Source organism: Apis mellifera, linkage group LG16, assembly GCF_003254395.2.
Source record: "Apis mellifera strain DH4 linkage group LG16, Amel_HAv3.1, whole genome shotgun sequence".
NCBI lineage: Eukaryota > Metazoa > Arthropoda > Insecta > Hymenoptera > Apidae > Apis > Apis mellifera.
In genome coordinates, this window is record NC_037653.1 from 4,727,465 (window position 1) to 4,751,703 (window position 24,239).

The following is a 24,239-nucleotide window of genomic DNA, read 5'->3' on the forward strand; positions in this document are numbered from 1 at the left end:
AAGCTTCACTTCTAGCAGCATATCGTATAATGTGTCAACCTTCTTACCAGGCAAATTTAATATTCCCCGAATATCTCGTCTTTTGTATTCGCATTGATCACGAAATCCTTCACCATGCCTATATAATTCCCTCTCTTCTTCTTGATCCCCTAATTTCCTCTAATCCGCTCAAATTTCCTCTTATATATCTATATCATCACTTGTTCACCCTAATTCTTCGCAATTGGCCGCGAAAAGTTGGACGAATCCTTTTACAGGATTTTATTTTGACCTCGTTCAATTTTAACCTAGCATTTCATCAAATTTCATAGTAGAACATAACCAACTTTTTCTTTATTTCTCTCCAGAGATAATCTATTCATTAAACTGATTATTTCAAATCACTGATTATATCTTTTCTTTTTCTCTTCTAGATTTTCCTTCGCATAAAAGAAAATTTGTTATTTTCAATTGCTGTTCGATCGTTAATTGCTTTACATGCAAATAAATGAGACAAGATTGCATATTATTTTCACTCATGATTAGATTCCTGATTTTTTTTTCATTTCCATTTTTTATTGATAATCATTAAATATTGCTGTTATTGGCAACCTAACCTATCACAACTGTATTCTAAATCTATCACTTATTCACATAACACTGAAAAATTTGAATCCGTCATTTGTTGCATTTCTTGCAGAAAAATAATTTATATACAATTTTATAATCTTATATCACCACAACAATAAAATTATTAATCAGCCGAATATATCTACATTTTCTACTAGTAGGTTTTCGATTTTCTGTTATGTCGATAACTTCAAAAAATGAGATCTTCTTTTTCAACGTTGTATGCAACATGAATTTAGCAACAATACGCACAACTGTAATCGATGTAGCTTCAATAATAAATATTACGTTACAAAGATTAAAAAAGAAAAGAATTTTGAATTTATTCAACTGTTTTTCTTCCACTTTGAAATATTACATTGTTTTTAAAAAATCATTGATCGAGAGAAATAATATTCGTATAATTTAAGGATGAAAGTTCCACAAATATGTCTGGATACTGATTGCAGACGATCGTCTTTGATCGTGCATTCTTTTTGCGCGTTCCATCGTCTGTTTATTTATTAACCTTGGCTCGGATGAAGGCTTACTTTCCAGTTTCCTCTTCCGCATGCAACGAGGAAGAGGATGTCTCTTGCGTAGAAATACGGATGTCGAGGCGCAACAAATATATTAAATTGGTAGATATAGTATAATTTATAATGATATTACAATGATTAAAATTTAATAGAAATTTCCTCAATTTAAAGAACGATATATTTTATCAGATTATCATTTCAATTCCTTTTAAATTTTTTTTCCTTTTAATTTTTCAAAACCAAATAAAGTGTTCAAGGTGATCAAATTATTTTCTTCGTTGTGCTTCCATATTCCTCGAATCGTTCATTATCTTACATAAATGGAGAAAGTCAGTTCTCAAGAAAGACTGTTTCATTGGAGAAAAGGCATTTCATTTATATCTTTGATATATATATATATATGTTTTAATTGGTATTAGTGAAAATTAATTAATCGTCCGTAAAACGTTTCGCTCTTTTCACTGTGATAAAGAATATTAACGAAACATTCCTTTTATCCAGAGAATATTCATCTTTTCTTTAGTATATGAAAATTTACAACTCCCTCTAAAATGAAAGGAATCCCTTTCGATACGATATTTTGCGAGAAACGAGATGAAATTCTGAATACCACGGAAACCCGTCGTATTCACTCGATTCTCAGTTTTTAAGACGTCTGAGAGAGATACTCCGAGTTACATTCGGCTTTACATTCATATTTAGAAGAGAACTTGCGAGGATATTTCATCTGCACGTTATTCGCGACACGTTCAGCCGAGGAGAGCGGCATTACGAATCACGATGGCTTCCTTATTGAATATCCGAGTTCGACGACGCTGATGCCGCGTGATAGGCGTTCCTTATTCGCTTCTGGAACTTCCTGGACACAGATATCTTCTATAACGCTATACAAAAGTTTTAGATTGGATGAAGCAAAATATTTTGTTTGTATGAATGGTGCTTGATATTCTCGGTAATATATTTTTATCGAAATAAAATTTAAGTTAAGTTACTATATTTATTGTTGTACATTTTTTGTATTCTATGTTTAGATTTTAATATTATCGTTTCTGATATTATTATTTATTTCGATGTTTTAATAATTTTAATGATTATGTGAAAAAATATCATCCTAATTGTAAGTATATCAAATGAAGATTGAAATTATATTATTATATTTCTTTTTTAATATATTATTATTTATTTCATCATTTTTGATAATTCTTCTATTAATTTATATTCACAAGAAAATTTATGAGATAAATTGCGTTAAATAAACAATTTTTCTTTTCCAGATCGAAATGTCCTCTTACCTAAACATGTAGATACATCCATTTATCGGAAACGAGAGAAAATCTTGTTTTAATTTAATGACATATATCCTTCAAACGATATATATTTTTTTCTTTTCTTTTCCATCGATCAGAGAAAAGTTGGCTGCTCTAGAAGTTTCATATGAAACCGCGAGGCCGCGGTTGTTCCATTTGCTTTCATCTTGAACTACTTCTTCGCCTTGATATTCCGGTAAAAAGTTGTTTGCGTCAAAGTTGCTTGCTTTTTTCCTCTCTCTCTCTCTCTCTCTCTCTCTCTCTCTCTCTCTCTCTCTCTCTCTCTCTCTCTCTCTCTCTCTCTCTCTCTCTCTCTCTCTCTCTCTCTCTCTCTCTCTCTCTCTCTCTCTCTCTCTCTCTCTCTCTCTCTCTCTCAATCGTCAACAAACCAAATCTCATTCTAGGATACTGTGTATACCAAATGTTTCATATTCCTGGAGTAATTTCTTTTCTTAAGAAACATACGTTACCTTGTTTCGCATTGCTTGTTTTCTGAAGGGTCAGACTTTCAATTCATGAAATTTTAACTCTGCTACTTTTTCTTTTTCGAATTTGCATTTAACTACTTTAACTTTCTGTCTCTATTTCTGGCTAAATCAGGTTTATTCTTTTCTTTTTTGAAAAATAAAATATAAAGTCAATTATAGAAATATTTAGCCATATTAGATATTAATAATTCATAATTTGTTAATTTTAATTGTTTTTTCTTTAGTTTTAGGTTGTTGAAAAATTATATTAATTTAAATTTGAGAAAATGGCAAAGTAATGCAAGTTATCTTTAAAAATTAATCATAAGAACAACATAAAATTGTAATGAAAGAATAATATACATTTATGATCAAAGAAATAAGATACAGATTAAAACAAATACTTGAAGAATTAAAAACTAAAATATATTCTTTTAGAAAAATATATTTTATTAGAATATTAATCCTAAATGTCAAAAATTACATACGTTTGGAGAATTGGATCCAAAAGTATCAAAAGTATTCCACGAATATATCAACACTCTGTATATCTACCAAGTAACAAATCACAACGCAATCTTACTCAAGATCTTCAATCACTATATACCATTCTCTCCTAAAAGCTCGAGGCGATTCGTGATAACGCCATGGTTCGATTTTAGGGGGTCGTAAATACCAGGCCGTACTCGAATATCCAATTGGCTCAGGGGAAGTTAACCGGACGATACAACGTTCCCACTGGGGGGGTCTGATCCCGCAACCGCGACCACCGCAAATGGAAAAGCCCCGTAAAAAGTGGTGTAACCCGCTTTTCCTATCGGCCATCCCACGATTCGCAGCTGCAAATCCATTTTTCTTCCCTCGCCTAACCCCTATTCAACTTTTTCAACTTTTTCTTTCCAATGAAACGTTTTATTTATTATTTTACGAGTTCGAATTAAATTTGTTCGAGAATTACTATTAAGCTTTGGATAATATACGGAATATCATAAATGAAAGTAAATAATAGATTTACAAAAACTTGTACGTATACTTAGTATATTCCTGCTAAAAGATTGTAGGATATATTTTTAAATAAAATCTGTAAACGATAAATTACATTCGTTTCTCTGGTACTTCTATTTCTAGTATACAATTTATATCTCTTTATCTATTTATTTGTTATTTATTTGTTATTTTATTTTAATCATTAAATTTAAATTTATTTCTTTCTAGTACACCATTTTCATTTATATTTTATATTTTTTCTAAAATATCAAGTTAAGTATTATTTTATAATTTTCATAAAAAATATGTGACTGGCTACATTATTTAATCATATATACCACTGCAATTTAGTTACACTTTAGTTGCTAGCATACTGGCGTTCGTAGTACAAACTTAAATAACCTATAACTTGAAAGATAAGGCTCAATTGATATTTTTATATTGTTTTTTTATAACTGTCATTATCTTGACATTTAAATCTGTTCTTTAAAAGTTAATTAAATTTTATTTTCCAAAAATCCTGAAGAAAGTTGACAAGACAAAAAGTGCATTTAAGGATATACGAAAGAAGTTTAACTCGAATAAAATTAAACATTTAAAGAAATAGCCAATTCTCGTTGCTTGCGAGATTAACATCTATCAGACGTCGAACTTTCTGTTATCGTCTTTCCACGGTTTTCATTTAATTGGATCGTTCAAATAATGCGCCAGAGTTTTGGAAGATTGCGATATCATTTGCTTAACGCTGTTCCAAAGCATGCAATTTTTACTCCTTTAATTAAAATTTATTCTTCTATTCCATATAATTTTATTTTTCGTTTATTTAATTGAAATTTTTTTTCTTATTTTACAAACATTGATGGAAAATATGGAATAACAGAAATTTTAAGGAGATGGAGAAAATAGCACTAGTTTTCCTACGATTTTTAAATCACATTCTGATATAATATAACATTAATAAAACAAATCAAATATAAAAAATATATATAAATATTAAATCAGTTAATCTAGAACAAACAAGAAAATGATTATAAAATTAAAATTCTTTGAATCCTTGAACGAAGACATTTATTTTTCAATTTACTTGATAAGAATAGAAAAATCGAATATCCGTGATAATAATTCAAGAGGAACTTGAAAATAATCGAATGCAACGTTAGTTAGACAAACGTTTTATCCACAAATTTAGCGTCATTGTTCTCGTATGTAAACGATTGGAAAATATCGCGAGTGAAGTTAGGATTTAGTGGTTTTTGATAAGGAGTACCAACGTAATTTATTCGAGTAGCCGCCGTCTCAATGGTATCGAGCAATTCAGATACTTTTTCTCGAGTATTGACTTTTCCAATATGGTATGGGCTTATCGTTTCCATAGATCTCTCGTTTCTGCATTGTCGAACTTCTACTACGCTTTTAATTTACGAATGACAGCTTGAATATTTTTTCGTAGATGAAATAGTCAGTAAGGAGATGAGGATATTACAGATTTTTATGGCGGTCAAGGATAATGTTTCCATTCTTGCCTCCGTAATAACGTCACTACTGAATTATTGTCTTCTTTTATATCTCGAAAATCGAGAAAGATATTCGTATAGGAAACGATACTTTCTGGTGTCTTTTTGTTCGAAACGTTTGTATAGGGATTTTAAAGATACCATGCAAATCGCAAATATCACGTCGTACAATAAAAGAAGCATGGAATATCGGTGCTTTAATATCTTCCATACAAATATTATATAAGAAAGTAATGGAACATTTCACGTATATGAGATATTGTGCACGAGATATGAAAGCACGAGTTTCTCTAAACATAAAAATATAGATATATTATAGGTATAGTATATTGTATTGTGATGTTTGGGATTTGTGAATAGAAGTTGTATTTACTAGGGATTTTATTCCAAATTTTTTACTGTGGAATTTATTCGAGATGTTGGATCGCATTGTTAGTACGTTGGAATATATTTTTTTTAATCGATATGGCTTAAAAACTGTATACATACAACCACAAGCATCACTAGAATTATTACTGCAAATGTATTAGAAATTCCTAGATATCCTTAAAAAAAATTTCTCTCATTCCTAATATTCCTAATGTTTCTTGAACTATACGATTTTAAAATATTTTCCATGAAGAATCTAAATAAATCAAAAAACATCTTTTATGGATAATAATCGAAAAGTAACCAAATGTTGACCGTGATTTTAACAAAGTCCATTCGAAATAGGACAATATTAAAAAAAAAAAGGAGAAATCGTGTGCGGTAACAAATGTGCGTTGGAGGTGATTTCAAATTCGTAATGAAAAATTTCTCCTAGGGACATTTTGTTGAAGTGCATCCTAGTCGGCTTTGTGCGTCCTCCATCCCCCACCATCATCACTTTGAGACATGCAACGGCTCCTAATTAGGCCAAGCAACACGGCTTCGAGTTTACGAGCCTGTTCTCCCCACTCTCCACCCCCGCTGCGCGCGCATAACCTTATCCCAATGCGGCGGGATATTACGTGTATACTTTCTTAGAGAGTCGTTTCGTGACCACATTCGGCGCGAATAAAAGGCTATAGGATAGAGTCAAAGGGACTAGAGATATTTTTCAATTAGAGATCTGTTAGACCACAAAAGAGATAGAAGAAAAATGCCAGAGGGGAGAAAAGACGCCCGTAAAGAGGAATGTGGTATGTGGAGTGAGAAGGTTGTGGGTCTTCGACGATTGTATCTTTGTTTGAATTGTGTTAGGTGGCAACGTACAGGAAAACGGAATGAGATCAGGAAAATTCCTTTCACTCGTGTTTCCTCTCTCTGTGGATTTATCTTTACTTTGAAGGAAATATACTTTTATGCAATTTCTTTGATTATTTTGGATTTTCAATGTTCTAATACCAAGGTATACGATATAATTATTTTTATTTAATAATCATCGTAAAAATTGAGAATTTAAAATTATAAGTTAACTCGAGACGATATCTATTTATTACTTTTTGTATGATTTTTATTCTTATAATATATAATATGCGATTTTATTCTGATTAAATATTATATCTGTTACATTAAGAAATTCTCTCTCTCTCTCTCTCTCTCTCTCTCTCTCTCTCTCTCTCTCTCTCTCTCTCTCTCTCTCTCTCTCTCTCTCTCTCTCTCTCTCTCTCTCTCTCTCTCTCTTTCTATTAATTATAATCATATGAATAGAGTACCTGTTATTTTATTTTATCGAAAATAAATATGTACTTTAAATATATTTAACAACTTACCTCTTGTGCTCTCAATTAATCTAATACTATTAATCAATTTCACAAAATTGAACTTTCCTGTAAAAAATTAATAGTTTAAAAGTTCAATTTTAAAATATTTTCCAAAAAAAATAATTATTTATAATTATTATTCAAAATAAAATATTTACAAGATATAACGAGTTCTTTTAGAAATTGACCAATAAACACGATTGTGGTTAAGATACAGTTACATTATTTATTTTATTGAAATGTGATTTCTCTGGTTGATATTTCTTGATAAAACCACAGCACACTACGAATAACGCAAGTGGAACGATATTACTAGAAATTGCAGTAGGCAGTTAGAACGGCCGCATTGGACCATCATTTAACCCAAAATTGTCCCAATGCTGCAGCAAACGCGGCGTTAAATGGTATCGCTTCATTTAACGCTGTTCGCAAAGATGGCCATACCTAAATCCTGTTTTATTGAACTAAGTTCAATGATTTCAAACACCTATGCTAATCATCCAGTTGAATTTATCCATGAAGATAGAGAGAATTGATCGACGATTGATCTTGCTGTAATTATTATTTTTAAAATTAAATATTTAATAAAATTAATCATTGAAAAAATATTATACAGAATGACACCAATTTTCTATTTTATTGGATTAATAAGACGCTAAAGAATTGCAAATAGTCTTTTAAAATTAAATAAAGAGAAGTCTTCAATTTTTAAATCCATGGTTTTAGTTACCTATAAAATTTTTTTAATGTCTGGAGCTCTTTTGAATTTTTTCAACTTTTTGTAAAGTAATTTTTAAAACAATTTAATTAACAGATGTAGAAGCTTTAAAATAATCCCATAAAGATTATTATACAACTATTTTTCATAAAATTTCATAGATTTTAAGACTGACAACAATTCTGTAAACTATTCAAATACTTGAACGATATACGTTTTATCTAAATTACAATTATAATTATAATTACAATTATAATTATCCAATTATAATTATGCTTATAGAGAAATACCACTTTGCCAAATTTTGTTGAAATCGGCTCGACTCATATCCACTCTTGTCGGATAAGTAGGTTAAGGGGGTTGTTGCCTAGGAAAGGAACACGTGAGGAGACGATGGATCCATCGTGTATATTGTGACGACACGTACACGGGGTTTATATGCGCGAACACGAGCGGACCCGGCCCGCTTTTACATTGGAAACGCGCCACCAAAGACTCCCTTTATCGATAATATCTTCTTGTGCCAGCACCCGAGGGGGCCTCGAGAGATGTTTCTCACGTCTGACGCGTTCCTCTTCTGCCTCGAGGTCGGAATTTTTGCGTGTGTTCCAGTATGGTAATGCCGGAGGAGAAAGGCGGAGGATGATGTGGCTGAAACCATTTTAAAGATTTAGGGATGGGATCCTGGGCAGCTGTCCATGGAGCTGTCCGCTCTTGGTGGATTGGAAAACGATATTCGAAAACGTGAGCGACATATTTATATTTAAATTGAAGCATCTGGACTGCGGATATTTATGTGAATTCAAATTTTCATGAATTGAAAGAAGTGAAATGAAGATCCGTTTCTTTAATTATTATAATCTGTAACTTAACTTGTTCTGGATATGATTTATGTCCTTTTTGCATATCGTATGCATTTTTCTAGATTTTTGCACATCAATATTCTAGCTTTTTTTATTAAGTTTGATTGTAATTTAATAAATATATCTTAAAGAATATTTTTGTATGCCCAATTCTATATATTTTTTATTGAATACTAGATACCTAGAAAAGCAGATACACTGTATATTAAAATGTAGCATTATAATATCATATAACATTATAATATCGAAATCTCCATGCCAATAAATAAAAACGAATAAGAACAAGAAAGTTAAAGAGTATCATAAAAGATAAAATTTTATCTTATGAACTTGAAACACATGGATTCGAATCTGGTTTGATTAACTCGGTTTTTCTTCAATTTTTATATATTATATATTTCTATCTAATAATGTTAATATATTTGTAGGATTCTTGTAATAGACATGAAGATCTCGGTACTACAATACTATACTACTTCTGTATAATATTCCTGTTAATATATTCCTAGAAGAATAGAATATACTTACTAAAAGATAGAAAAACTAGGATATAAAATCGCAATCATGTTTCATCATAGGCAGAGCCACATTATTTCAAATTTCATCTCACTTGTGTGAGACAGCAGTCGATTTCGTGGACCTTAGTTGAAGGTCCAATCGAAATTGGATTAAGGTCATTCAATAGTCTCTGGATATCACTCGCGTTCGGTTCCATCCACTGTTCCTTTCTTCGAATCGTAACGGACAGCGAGATACCGTGGTCGAAGGAGATTGTGGATAGAGAGTGAGTTCCTGGCAAATGGAAAGCCGGCTTACCCTCCGAAATTACGGCCACTCTCATTATACCGAAGGCCGGAATTACGCCTGGCCTGGAAACCTAGTTGAATTTAGGGATAGGTTTCGATATTGGTCAATGGACAGGTGGCCTTTGCTTTCATGGAAAAGTGCGTTTGATTATTGGAATGATTTTCTTGCTTAAAAAGCTTGAAAAGAGATTTGAATGAATTGTGACGAGGTTTTTGTGATAGATTTATGAGAAATTCAGATTCAAACATTCTCCATCGATGATCTTTATGTTTTAATCCTTCCATGCATTTTTCTTCAGCCATGAATATTATAATAATATGGAATATAGTAAATATAATTATTCCAATTTATTAGTTGAAATTACTATAATCCTGTTTTAAAAGTTTTAAGTGTAAACATCTCACTTAAATATTTTATATTATATTCTGGTTTTTCATTTTTGAGTATGATGATTCATTATTTCTTCTTCTTATAAGCTTCTTTAGAGCTTATAAGATCAATCTGCGAGATGAGAAAAGACGATTTACTCGAGCATGTGTGATAAACACATTTGGAATTTGGAAGGGATTACCTATGAACACTATTTAGAAGCGAAACTTAGCTCTCTAACTCTGTCAATTCGATTGAAATCATCCATTAGGCTTAAAGATTAAGATTATCGAAGCTAATCCATGAATTCATCTTCCAATTATCAATTCTTCAAATCTTAAATAATAACATAGAATTTCATGAAAAGTTTCTTCTTTCTTTTATATTATCAGTACTCAAATGATAATTTTAAATATCATTTAACTTTCTATTTCAATAATTTTCCAACGATGAGAATCTAAAATAACAAAATTCTATTATATTCTCCATCCCATTTTTATTTCCAACTATAAATATTCCAACCACAATTACCTGATTCTTTTCCAAGATTTGTGACGCATCCTTGAACGAATAAAAATATCCGGATGCGAGAAAGAATGGGCAAGAAGTATCCAACAGAGCCAAACAGTTTATCCGGAGGCGGTGCACCAAAGTCAAGGCCGGAAAGGATAATTTTACGAAAGATACGTTTCTAATCGAGCGTTAATGGTTTACACCAGAGAGCGTCCAACCTCCATGCTCGTGGTTCACCCGGAAAAATAGTTTCCACTTCTTGCTCCGCTTCTCAGCCCCATCTCCTGGTCCCGTCCCTTCTTCTAAGCGATTGCATCTGTTCTCGAAATTGAATCAGAGTGTGGTGTAAAAAGGAATACCGGGCGAAAAGGAGGAGGATTCGATCGATTTCAATTTGCCAACAACTCGAAACGAGTTACTTTGTGCGGAAAGGAGGTTCAAGTGGCTCTACTTTTTTAAAAAGGAAAACCTTCTTGTAGTATGAGTATCGGAACAGCTGATACATTGTATCAAATATGATGTTTGTCAGAGATTGAACGTTTTGGGCGCATTTAATTTTTTCTTGTGCCAAGATTTTCCATTCTTTTGACATGAATTCTTCATTTTCTTTTGGTACAAGCTGTTGTATATAGTATGTAACATATTTGCTTTGAATTCCATTAGATTTTTGTAATTATATTGAATATATTAAAATGCATACTTGTCCATCAAATCATCCTATAAATAATATCGTTTTGAGAAATTAATTTTAATGTATGTATGAGTATGAAATAATAATACTTATCCTTTTCTTTGAGTTTATGATTTTTTTTCCATGAATATTCAAGTCTTTTTATCGCAAAGAAGGCATATCTTCATTTCGTTATAAAACTTAGTTTCATTTTCACGAGCCAAAAAAAAGTTCGCAACTCAGGCCAAGTATTCCGAAAGGAATATCCTTTCACTCGTGACACGATCTTGATTTTTAATTAAGCGACACGATCAAACTTTCGTTCTTTTATATTTCCTTCTTTGGTTTGTTCACAGTAAATTTTATCTCGAGAGAGATATCGTCGCCTCGATTTATTTCCAATTATTTGTCAAAAGTTTCTAGAAATTGTTGTAACTCTTCGATTTTCTATAACTCTTGCCGAGATATTATAGATGTTGAAGATTGTATAGTTTCAGTTCACATTATGGACTATTTTTATCTCGCTTTTTTAATGCGTTCTTAAGTTCTCTGCAACTTTCAATATTTATATCATCTATCAAATTTTTAAGAGTAAATAAAAGTAAATTTCTTAAGTCTTTTTTAACCTTTTAAAGCGTTTAACCTTCTTCGATTTTATCATCGCCATCGTAAGAAACAACATGAGATATACGTGAGAGATGGGGTAATTTGATCTTCGCAGTTGTGTCTCAAGCGTGTCTCATGATAGAAGTCTCTTATAATCTTCCCGACAATTCTCGCAGTGCAATGATATACGTGATGGATTAATCGTTACATACACTTTGATTGATGGCAAACATCTGTCCCGGATACCTTGTTGGTATCAAGAAAGGAGCATTAGCCCGATCTGAAATGAAGATAAATTATATCTACTTGGTAGAAATGATATTCGATTGGAAATTTTTGCGAAATTTTTACGATTAACTTCGCGGAGGAAAAATATCTGATTATTTCCCTCAGAGACTTTTGATAATCGAATATTCCGTTTCATTTTGATTCCAAATAACTCTTGTTGCAATAAATTTAGATGTTTTCTTTGTCGAAGCTATTCTTAAAGAATCGAGAAACAGTCGATTGAAACTTCCAGGCGATTTCGTGAATTTTTCACGAAGGAAAGAATTTCGCAATATAAGAGAAACGGAGGAAGAAAATAAAAGATTTTTTATTCGATCAATCACTCCTATTATTCGACAAATTTATGTTTGTACGTTCCATCTTTCCTTTTCCGTCTATTTTTTCTTATCATCAAACAGTTCCATGCAAATAACAAAATAATATTCGAAAAATGAATTTCTGAAACAAAATATACATTTGTATTAATTCATTCGTAAAGTATCTATTTACTTTTGATTAAAAACTTCAACTATCAAAGTATCAAAACAAAGCAAATATTACTTTACTTCAATTTTTCCTATAATTTTGAACCTATAAATTTTGAGGTTAGGACACGCTCCTCGTTTCTTCCATTATTACCACGCGAAAAATCCGGCGTTGCACGAGCGTAAAATTCCACCATTTCCAGACCTCGATTCCCAGCAAATCAAGCTTAAGTCTCATTCCATTCGGCGTCTTCCCGATCCTCGAGAAAAATCCTCGCGGTCTTTATAAATAAAACATGGTGGAAGGACACACAAGCGGAAAACGTTACGCGGTAGAAGTAACGGTCTCGACGGGATAGTATTTTATTCGAGGCGCGTGACTCTAGCCATCAGAGCCCGCAGATACGTGTATATCCAGGCCGAAGTCCTATGGATCTCGTGGCTTTGTTGGCCCCAAAGGGGATAAGAGGATGTCTACGTGTCCGCCTCCGTGGAGTCAAAGTCGCGTCGACGTCCAGAGCAGCGGAGAGCGTACAAAGGGCGTGGAAACACGGTTGTGTGTCGTCGTTTTCACGAGGCTTGGGTTAAATTACGCGTAAAACGCGTCTGTTTGACTCGTGCCGCGTGCAAGCGATGCTTGCATTTAGCGGCGGCAAAGGGGTAAAGGAAGGGGGAGGGGAAGATGGAGATTGAAGGGGAGAGAAGAAAGAAAGAAGGAAAAAAAGAAAGAGGATGAGGTGAAGCAAAAGAGAGGGAGAAAAAAGTATAGAAAGGAGAAAAAGAAAAAGAAAAAGAAAAGGATAATGTGTATGGTGGAGACTTTTGAAGAAAATCTGAAAATATAAAAATATAAATATTAGTTTAAATATATAGCTGTTAGAAGAAAATTTATAGAAGGATCTATTTTATTGTAGAGGAAAATATCAAGGTATTATATTGCTTTGAGGGAAATTGAAATAGAAGAAGAAAGAAGGATAATGGAAAAGAATGGGATGTGTCATGGGATTTGTATAATATATGAATATTATGTACTGGATATTAAAGAAATTGATAAAGAAAAATATTAAAGAACGTATCACAAAAGAAGAATATTGCTGAATCCTATTTTGAAGAATATAGAACACCAGAAGTATGTTTTCAAGATCTCTTATATTACCAAGAAAAGCGTTGAAGAACTACAGATACCAATCTAATATATTATTTTTATTCTTCTTGATGAAAATATGACAAAAATATATTTTATTAATTTTTGATATGAAAATTATATTCGCTGGCCGATTAGGTCTATAAGGAATAGAACTGTCAGATTAAGTTATGCAAGATGACATAGAAGAGGGGCGGTGATCATTGGCTACGAAGGAATTAATAATGGTGCGAGATTAATTGCGCGGTATGCGGATAATCGATGACCGATATCCAAGTGCATCTTACGCGTGTTGGCAATTTAATTAGTGGGACATGTTCACTCATGTTTGATTATCATAATGACGAAAGGGACTGTGGTAAATTATCGTAACGCTCGTGTAGAACACGCGTTAACAACATTCGTTTATCTCTTTTTTGAAATCGTTGTGTTCAATCACATGTAAATACATGTTCCTGTTGTACGTGCAAAGTATTCCAATTAAGCACATTTGATTTTATATTTAAAAAAAAAAAACTTTTCTTATTACAAAAAATATTATTGATTAAGAAGAGTCGATTTAAATTAAATTAATTCTTTTTTAATTAAAAGAAATTCGAATATTGAATATTTGATATTTTCTTTTTTTTTTTTTTTACATATAATGCATATTTATTAACATTATTGAAATAGTTAGAAGAATTTCGATTTTAGAATATTTTTAAACACATTTTAAATCTCGAATTATTATTTTATTTTATTATTCAGTAATTTTATTAATAAGCTTAGAGATAATGTATTCGGATTTACTGCAAACAAAGATAAATCCCAGTTCATCAATCTCCGAGGGCGAAAGATTGACTGGCATATTAGATTTTCTGACGGCATCGACGGCACGCACGGATCAATCGTCATTGAATTATTGGTCGAGACCTCGGCAGAATACGCGTGGAGAATCCACGAATCTTCGACAAGCTGTTTTACGAGACTCGAATTTGCCCGACGGCGACATCATTATAACGCACTTAACATCGATTAATCGCGTCCTCACGCGTATCCATCGCGCACGGCCGTTTGTCGCCGGTTGTCGTCCTTCTTGCGAACGTCCAACACACCCTCGATGATTAATGATATCCTATTTGCATTGCATCTTATCGAACAATGCATGGATGAAAATTTTCATTATGTGAAAATTATGTGAAAAAAAATTGAAAATTTGATCATTAAAACTCACTGAGAAAACGGTGCCATTGAAGTTTTTTTTTTTGTTTCATCTCGATATCTCATCGATTGTCGAATATAAGAATTTAAAGTGTCCATAGCGATTAAGACGATGCAGAGATTATTGGATCATCAGTGGCCTAGTGATTTATATTTTTTTCCTAGAAATGCGTGCGTCTTCCTGTAATCACATTTGTCACTAGATTAGTTTGTCACTAGATAAGTTTGGAATAGGTTAGTGAGATGAATGCATAGAGAGAAGTCCGAATAAATGACAAGGATAGAGATAATGATTAAATAATTAGTTTTTTCTTTTCACAATGATATCTTCGGAATTGGAAATCGTGTTGAGATGAATAAAAGTGCATTTTAAATGTCAAGACTTCATTTCATTTGTTGATTGGAAGTCACTATTTTTGAAATTACAATGCTTTAAAGTTTTCTCTAATTTTAATAGATATTTCAATTGTAAAGAATTGTTTACAGATGAAAATTATTAATTTATTGATTTATTTTATAGATGTCTCAATTAAAAAAAGATAATACTTCTTTATACTTAATTTTATGAGCAATTTAATTTATTAATAAGAGAATAAAAGAAAAAATAAGAAGAAAATTAATTAAAAGTAATTATGAAAATTTATAGAAATATGTTTTTTTAGAAAGGTGATAATATTTCGAGAATTATTATTATAATTTTAAACCTCTCGTAAATCACTATCGAAAATCGTTGTATAAAATCTATTACTTTTTTCCTGAATCGATATTAAATAATCATATGACGTTATACCACAATTCTGTAAAAACTATAAATCCTCAATCCGCACTATCGTTTATTTTACAAATAAACCTTAACAAATAAAACCTAAATCAGATTATTCTTCGAAATATTTCACTTTAAAAAATAAAATAAATATTCACTTAAATATATTTTAAAAAAAAATTTACGAATAAATTTTTTACCTTTGAAAAATAATAAAAGAAAATACATCTCGACAAATATATTTCAAACAAAATAAATTTTGAAAAATAATCGATTAGTCCCTTAAAACCATTAAACCATGGAACGTTTCTCATCAATGTTTTTATTAAAAACAATTTTTGATAATTCGTTGATACAAAATCGTCGAATCGATCTATCTTTCTTTCTAAAAACATATAAAAATTATTCTTCGATAGAAACAATTTTAATATCTCTAAAATTAGCAGTACTTACGCAGTTCCTCTCAAAGTCTATCCGCTTCGAACTTCCTATCCGTTTAAAGCAGTCGAGACGGATCGTCTCCTCCTCTGCTTTCCGTTTCTCACCCCTTTTCTCATGACGCGCCAGTAATGGATGTCTAGCCGATTTAATCTAACTGCGGACTGATCGTAATGTCTCCCGCAGAGCTCGTTAATCTGATTTCATTCGCAATTTTAGATAAGCCTTTTATCGTTCGTTTACCGATTAATTCGACGACACGAGTCAGTTGATCGTAACTTGCTTCCCTGTTGCGAATAGATCCTTTTCAACGTTTCATTTTTCATTCTTTCTTGTTGCACGAAACAAACGAATCGTATTCGATTTTATAAAAAAGTTTTTTGGTTTGTAGTTGTAAATTTGTAGTTTTGTATAAATTATTTTTTTTTATATACAAATTTTAAATTATCACTTAAATTATTACTTAAATGAATTGTGAATTCTATTTACGAACTAGACATCTAACCGAAAATCAGTTGTAGGATGGAATGTTTTCTAGATATATCATCTAATCTATATTGGAAAATGTGATCTTGTTTAATATGTGCATTAATCACGTAGAGTTAGTTCACCGCTTATAATTGCCCAGAGAATAGAAATTAGTATACCAACTTTTAACCTAACCTTGTAATGGAGACAGAAAAATACAACGATTATGATTTGTGATCGTTTTATAGATACTGTTATTACTTTTATTATGTTTAATTAGAAATATTATATATAAATAAAGTTTAAAATAAATTATTTTTCTTTCTTTTCAAATATAAAATTTCAATTTTTTAAATATTCACTTGATACTCTTTCAATTCAATGACAACAATTTAAAATTCACCGAGAATCAATGCTCTAGAAATTTACTAGCAATTGTTCCTCAAAAATTTACCAGCAAATGTAACCATTTTTTTTTACAAAAATTCCTATCAATAATATAGTAATAAATTAATCGTAAAAGAAAAACAAACAATCAAAAACAGATTCATATGAATATTATGACGCGATCAATAATGAAATTACGCAAATTTCTCTCTGCCAATGTTCACACACAATTCTACTAGCTATCGATCGAGCAAGAATAGTACAATTTCGCGAATTCGAAAGTCCACTGAGAATAATCTCACATCGACCATTCTGTTTATAACTCACCATTCTATTTTATCGAGAATGCAAAGAGTTTCGTGCGATAAGATTCCACATGTTCCCAGTTTACAGCCTCGAACAAAACGGTTTCAATTTCAATTCATATATTCACTGACGTTGTCGCGCGCGCTAACCATCGACTTCTTCTCCCTTTACCTATCGATCGTTCAGCTTTCCCTTTTAATCGTTCGAACGTTGAAAACTCATCGTTTAATGCACCGAATATAGATGCTTTTTAAACTCCTCGCTGAAGTATACATTTTTTAATATTTTCACGTTGATATTTCGCATTCCTTCGAGTTTCTCTACTTCTATAAAGTATGAACTCAGACCACTAGAGTTGTAGATATATATCCATAATTTTCCTTTTTTATTTTTATGCGAAATTCCTATTTTATATTTATGCGTTTTATACTGAATAATTGATCCAAAAATTCTTTCTACTACGAATATTTATGCATTTATTAAATTTAATAAATATAGAAAAATCTACAGAATGCATATAATATGCAAACAGATATGAAATAAAGCAAGATACGTGTTATATTTCTACATCATAAAAAATTTTAATTTGTAATCTACTAGTAAAGTATAAAGATGTAAAATAATGAAATTTGCCTTTTAAAAGTACACTTTGATTGAAATTTTAAATTATTCTTAAGAAAAAATATGTAACATGTTTATGTAACATGTTCCACATAGTTTCCAAATTTGTTACATATGATCACTTATATATATAGACCATCATCCTGCTCCTTATCTTAAAAGATTATCTACATCATTAAATTTTCCAGAAAAGATAGATTCCAATAATATTTACAAAATTATTCAACTATGTTAATATTAAACTACAAATTCTTATGTAAATGAAATTTTCATTATTTCAATTAAATATATGAAACTTCATTTTACTTCATTTTACTATCATAATATATTTTATATATTTTTGTATATTTTACATATATATATCTTCTACAAATTTCTGTACATTTAAATTTCTTATAAATGCACAAAGATCTTACTAATATACATCTTTATTCCATCTAATAAAGAATATCTTTTATTTTTTGTTGCAGGTGAGTAGATCCAATATTCCTCGCTGAAAATTAGATCCATTAAGACTAAGTAAGTTCCAATCAATCTTACTTCTTCGCTTAGAGCCGAGCACTTTTGCGATCTCCCGTTATCACGGTGGACTAACGGGACAAGTACAGTTAACCGATAATCTCAAAGGCAGGCAAAGAACCTTGGCAAAGAAAACCGGTCTCTCGATCAAGACATTATCGATAGAGACATTCCCTCGCGATCGGTTGTCCTCGGTCATGCATTCTCGTTAAGCCTCGATATAAACTTGCGAGTATCGATACAGTCGAGCATCACAATTCCAAGGATTGACGAGATTTTATTCCATTCGATGAATTTTTCTTATATAGATTATGTATATTGTTTTATTATACATATACATATATAGTATAGTATCTGTAAAAGATTTTGAATCACTATCATATTTTTAGAATTTTTAAAATAGTTATTAGATACTTATTCAGATACTTATCAAAATTCACTTTATTTATTTTAAAACTATTTTCAGAAATTTGTTACATATAGAAATTATTAATCTGTAACAATTATCTGGATTATTACACTTTTCTCTTCAGATTTGAATTATTATAATTCAATTACATTATACTCAAAAATTTGGCATGCTAATTAACACGTTTCACAATAGTTAATCGAGTATTATCGCATTTCTAATTTAAAATATATCTTTTTCCAAATCATCCACTTCTTAATCTCTTATTAAGACCATTTCTATTTCTTCAGTTTTACAAGAAAGCAAAGAAAGAAAATTACAATTAACCGGCTATCACCACATTTCTAATCATACAATATTTCGATATCTCTTTCTCCAAATCATCTATCCTTCGACCCCTCATTAAAACGTCAAAAGCTGTTTCCATTTCTCCACTTTCACAAGAAAGGAAAAAAAGAGAAGGAAGCTAAAAAAGAAAATTCCCTGGAGCAGAAGCTGAACGGTCAAGATGAGGCCAAAGAAAATGTAAAAGTATGAGGGAAATGGGCAAAGAAACGAGGTGTTACCACGACCAGCATTACACTTGCTAATGGCCAGAGAGTGGAATGTCTGGTCCGGGCCAAGTTGTCGAGTGGTGGTTCGCGTACAAGTAGGAGAGGCACTGGTGTACACACGATCATTAACCCCAATTACGTAGTGCGCGCGACGGGTCCAAGTACGGGCTTCGTTCATAATGAGCTATTTGTGTACTTGTGCACATAGGCACGCCGATCACCACGCGTGCGCCTTTCGTCCTTCCACTCAGCGTGATAATGATGCGTTCTGGCTGTTCTTGGACGAGACGATTTTTTGACTTTGGCGAGAGAACGTGAGATGGAGTGGGTGGATTCATGAGACGTGGTTCCTGGAAAAATTAAATATCTTAGAATAACGTCTACAGAATAATATGAGTTCTAGGAATTATAGAAATAGATATGTTGGAGTAAAGAAAGTTGTGAAAGCTTGAATGAAATAAAAGAATGATGATTTTTAGGAAAGGAAAATTTTAGAATTGAAATATTTGTGTGATTCTTGAAAAAAGAAGTATAGAATTACTGTATACAGAGTATAATCTGGATTTTAATTGTAGGTTCTAAAAATTTTAGAAAAAAACATATTGAAATTGAAATGTTAGGAAGAATTATGGAAATTTAGAGATGAAAAAGTGATAATTTTTAGAAAATTTGAGAATAAGAAATATTTTTGGATCTTACTTGTAAATATACCTAAAATAAATATATTGATTTAATATAGTGAATAAATTTTAAAAAGTGGATAAATTAAATTTGTTTTAAAGAATTTATTTTAATAAAATACTTATCAAGCTAATTTTGTGAAGTGATACAAGAGCATCTAAAATGAAATTGGAAGAGATACTGCAAAGTATAAATGTCTTTCCAAATAACAAGAGTTAAACGTTGACTTATTCGACGACCGTGGAAAGACTATTCAGTATTTCCAACAAGCATCGTGTCTCTATTCCGTGTTGTTCTTCTCTGTGACCCGCCTTCTAAATATTCGTTCGGTAGGGAAGATAAATTCATTGTAGGCTACCAGCTCGAAAATCCATGAATTCGCTTTAAATTTTACTAGAAAAGATACTGTAGAATCTGAATCACAATCTCGGTTTACATAATGCAACATTATTATGTTAAATTATTACTTTTGAAAAAGATTAATTTTAGGTGGATTTTGAATTAATCATAAAATATTATCCATCCATTCTTCAAGATTCTACGAGATTAGAAGCTATTAAAGTAGAATCTGGATCACAATTTTTATTTATATAATGCATTGCTATTTTCTTAAATTATTTCTTTTGTTCAAAATCAGTTTTGGTCTAAATGTTTAGTTGAATTATTATGAATTATCTATTCCATTTATCTGACATAATTCTTATAATTTATCTAATTATATTCAAATATTACTTTCAATTAAAAATATATACATACATTCAATGTCCTAATGTAAATTTTCATTTATTAATTATCAATCCCATCATCAATCATTGGTAAAAAGACCAATTTCCATAAAATTCATTTTTATCATCTCTTTTTTTGAGTCAGCTTTTATTTGCGTGTCGAGAAAGAACATCTCAATTAGCAATCGCTAATTACCAGCCGATTAATGGCGAATAATAAGGATGAGTATTCATATCCATGATTCGATCGATGGATTTATCGTAGGATTAGTAGATACTGTCTCGATTTTCAGAAATGATTTTCTTTCTTTTTCTTTTTCATCGTTTTTCGATCTTGTTTCATTGTCGACGAAAAATACGTAATTGATCATTAACGAGCAGATAATTAGTGACAAAGAAAGGTATCCGTTTACGAGTATCCTTATTAGATAATAATTATTAATTCATGTTGATGAGGGTGATTGCCTTTAATATCGAGAAGTCTTATTGTACACGTATTGTTTCTCCAATAATTTAAGAAAAATGGTAAAAAGTAAATTTGAACGATGAAAATAATTATGAAATGAATATTCTTAGTGCTCGTTAAACAATTTTCAAGTGGTGCCATTTCGTGATTAAGTTTTAAAATATATTGTCAAAACCATTTTCAGTTGAGAACTTAATTGATTGGATCTCAAAAACAATTTATCATGATACTGTGAAACTAAAAAAAATTTAAGTTAATAAAAATAACTAATTACTATTAATTAGCTAAATTACTAAAAATTACTAGAAAAATTTTACTTACCTATGTTATGTCCGACTATAAATTTAATATTTGTATGGATTTGTAACTCCATCCTGTTAGATTTCAAATTTTATGGTGCTGGAAAAACGAATTGTTACTTTGCAGAAAAATTTTATTTATATATTGTGTTCGATTATGAATTTACTAGATTTCTTCTTTCGTCTTTAATTTTGTAAAATTAAACAAATTTATATTAATGAATTAAATTACTGGCAAAGTTACCAGAAATTTTCGACTTCTACATATCAGGTTCGATCGTGGAAAAATTATCACGAAGAACGAGAGTACAACGAAATTAATTCGGAAAGCAACGAGATAGATACCTTTTCATGAAACCAAGTTTCATTTCCCAGACGTTTCTATCTTCCATCTTGAAAGCGGTACCCCCGTTCGCCATAGTTGCCCTCTTATCGTGCCTCTCTCTGGCGAACCACCGATCCTCCGTAATGGAATATCGATTCCCCGTGTTTGGACGCTCGATTTCCCTACGACGACACGATAAATTGCTCGCTAATGATTCCCATAGTCTCAACAAATAATATTTCTAGAATTGGTTAAATCGTTTTTTCGCTCGATATCCTTCGGAAAATCGAAGATTCTACAAATGATTCTTTCATTTTTAAAACGATTATGGTTCACAGAATCACTTTTATCTTCTTTCCATGTCGAATCTTTTGCACATCGATTATAATATTATTTATACCACTATTTAAAAGTCTTTCGAGAGGTTAACTGTATACGGAATCATAGTTTTTCTTTATTTTTATCTCTTCTTTATTTCTTTCTTCATATCGAATATTTTTTGCGTATCAATCATAATATTACTTATATTCTTGAAAACTTAAAAAATATACGAAAGAATTATTTATTGAAACAATTGTACGTTGGATAGAAGGTTATAGAAAATCACTGTCGTTAATATCGACGTTGCTCTTCATCCAATTCAAAATTTCCCTATAATCGATGCAACATGTATACCAACTATCGTAATTCATCGTTGAAAATGGGCACGATGGTTAATAACGATACGTAACGAAGAAATAATTTAATGAATTCGAAATCGATCGTTATAAGCTTCCTTTTCATCGAAACTACACTCAATTGCAACAAATTCAACCCTTTTATATTCCTATATTGATATTTTGAATATTTTAATCGAAACATTTCATATCATTGTACACACAAATATAAATCTCTTTTAATTCACCCAATTTAGTTTTACTTCAAATTGTACAGTACAGTACACAATTTTTATTATTAAAATTATGAATCTAATCAAAAATGATCATACTTAAAATGGTCCACATATATATTAACATTAATGATCAAATTATCCTTATGTTTTTTTCAAATAATTCAGTCTTTACATTTACAGAAACACAATTTACAAAAAAAATCTTTAATGAAATGCAACAAATTTTCATTGTACAGAACGAAGCACGATCATCAAAGAAAGGAGAGAGAGAGAGAGAAAAAAGAAAAATAATCATTCCTTCCAGGCTGTTCTTAATTAACTTTCAACCTTCTTGCCCTGGCTTCCCTTCATTAACTCGTAAAAAAAAACCCTTTCCCCTTCTTTACAAATTTTCAACCCCATTTCAACTCGACCTCCTTTATTCACTCTATTTACACGCCACGTTTTCTCCGCCTGTGTGTAAGGAGCGTAAGTCTCTCTCTTCCGTTTCTTCTCTTCCATCCTATCTCTCCACTTTTTATTTCCTTATTTTTTTCTTCTTTTTTTTATACCCATTACGCAGAGTGAATTTCAGAGGTGTTACAGAGTGAGAATGCAGAGGTAAAATTCGATCTGGGTTGGAGTAAGTAAATTCGAGAAGGAACCAGTGTTTAGAGAGTCGTGGAATCTATTGAAATCGCGGTCTGTTCGAAACTGGTTTCCTGTATCGAGTTTTTTTCTCCTCCTCCTCCTCCTCCGCCCCTCGTGTTTCACGCGAACGAAATTCGAAAGTTAAACGGCCCGATAAATTATCGCGTCAGCTGCTCGAGAACTCGGTTTGGAGGCGTGCGAAAAGCTGCACGATTAAGTCTTACTTTCTATTCATGAGTTTTTCGAAATAATAAGAGAACTTTCGATTCGATTCCATTTGCATTAAATTTAAAGAATGTAGCATTTGATGTCATTCCGGTTATTTGATTATCGTAGTTGAAGGAGATCTGAAAATATGTAATATTAATGTTATTGATTGAAAAGTAACAAAAATGATTCTTGATTAATTTCGTTATTTGATTAGATATAATTTTTCACACAATATAATTACGATCTTGATTCTTTTTATTTTCTGGAAAAGAAGAAAAAAATTACCAAGAATCATTTTATATAAAACTATTGATCAATTATACATCTGGGTCTAAAAAAAAACACCATATATAGAAATAAATAGTAATTTAAGATATTTGTACAAAAACATTTATATAAACGTATAAAAAGGAAAACTAATGTTTGAAGAAGAAAAACACACATATCAAAAAATATGTATCGTATAAAAAAAATATCTTATCAAAATTTATAGATCCAAATGTATAATTTATTGCACGAAACTTATACAACGAATATAAGAACGTCAAAAACATTGTTACCAACTACGCACGGATACCAGAAACGACTGAATAAATCACCGACCAATCACGGAACAGAGATCCCGTTCAACTCGAAATTCTCGCAGAATGGCGGCACGCAGTTATTCCAACTCCTGGAAAATTCAATTCTGCGGGACTTAATCGTAAATTCCTGAAACTGGGAACAAACGAGACGACCTACATACCCTCGAGGAGCGTAATCTAATGTTAAGCAA

The 24,239-nt window shown here is 31.2% G+C and overlaps 1 protein-coding gene and 3 long non-coding RNA genes across 10 annotated transcripts in view; 1 reads left to right on the forward strand and 3 right to left on the reverse strand.

Annotated features, from left to right (window-relative positions):
* The window catches only part of LOC410649 (tyrosine-protein kinase Btk29A), a 155,072-nt gene that overhangs the window by 73,395 nt on the left and 57,438 nt on the right, over nucleotides 1–24,239 (forward strand). The gene's annotated exons all lie outside the window — the stretch shown is intronic.
* Nucleotides 7,131–8,855, reverse strand: LOC113219310. The gene is made up of 3 exons (XR_003306309.1): nucleotides 8,138–8,855; nucleotides 7,288–8,036; nucleotides 7,131–7,195 (listed from the first exon to the last, which is right to left on the reverse strand). It is a non-coding gene; the product is annotated as an uncharacterized LOC113219310 (long non-coding RNA).
* Nucleotides 8,855–16,403, reverse strand: LOC102655781. Of its 4 annotated transcripts, XR_003306305.1 has the most exons (9): nucleotides 15,988–16,402; nucleotides 14,785–14,952; nucleotides 12,509–13,260; nucleotides 12,027–12,401; nucleotides 11,696–11,955; nucleotides 10,418–11,618; nucleotides 10,089–10,343; nucleotides 9,239–10,018; nucleotides 8,855–8,891 (listed from the first exon to the last, which is right to left on the reverse strand). It is a non-coding gene; the product is annotated as an uncharacterized LOC102655781 (long non-coding RNA). The 4 variants fall into 4 exon arrangements; XR_003306307.1 differs by having other exon boundaries at nucleotides 10,418–11,955; nucleotides 12,034–12,401; nucleotides 15,988–16,403; XR_003306306.1 differs by having other exon boundaries at nucleotides 10,418–11,955; nucleotides 12,504–13,260; nucleotides 15,988–16,403.
* On the reverse strand, nucleotides 19,966–23,655 carry LOC102655864. The gene is made up of 4 exons (XR_003306308.1): nucleotides 21,753–23,655; nucleotides 21,430–21,507; nucleotides 20,674–21,345; nucleotides 19,966–20,310 (listed from the first exon to the last, which is right to left on the reverse strand). It is a non-coding gene; the product is annotated as an uncharacterized LOC102655864 (long non-coding RNA).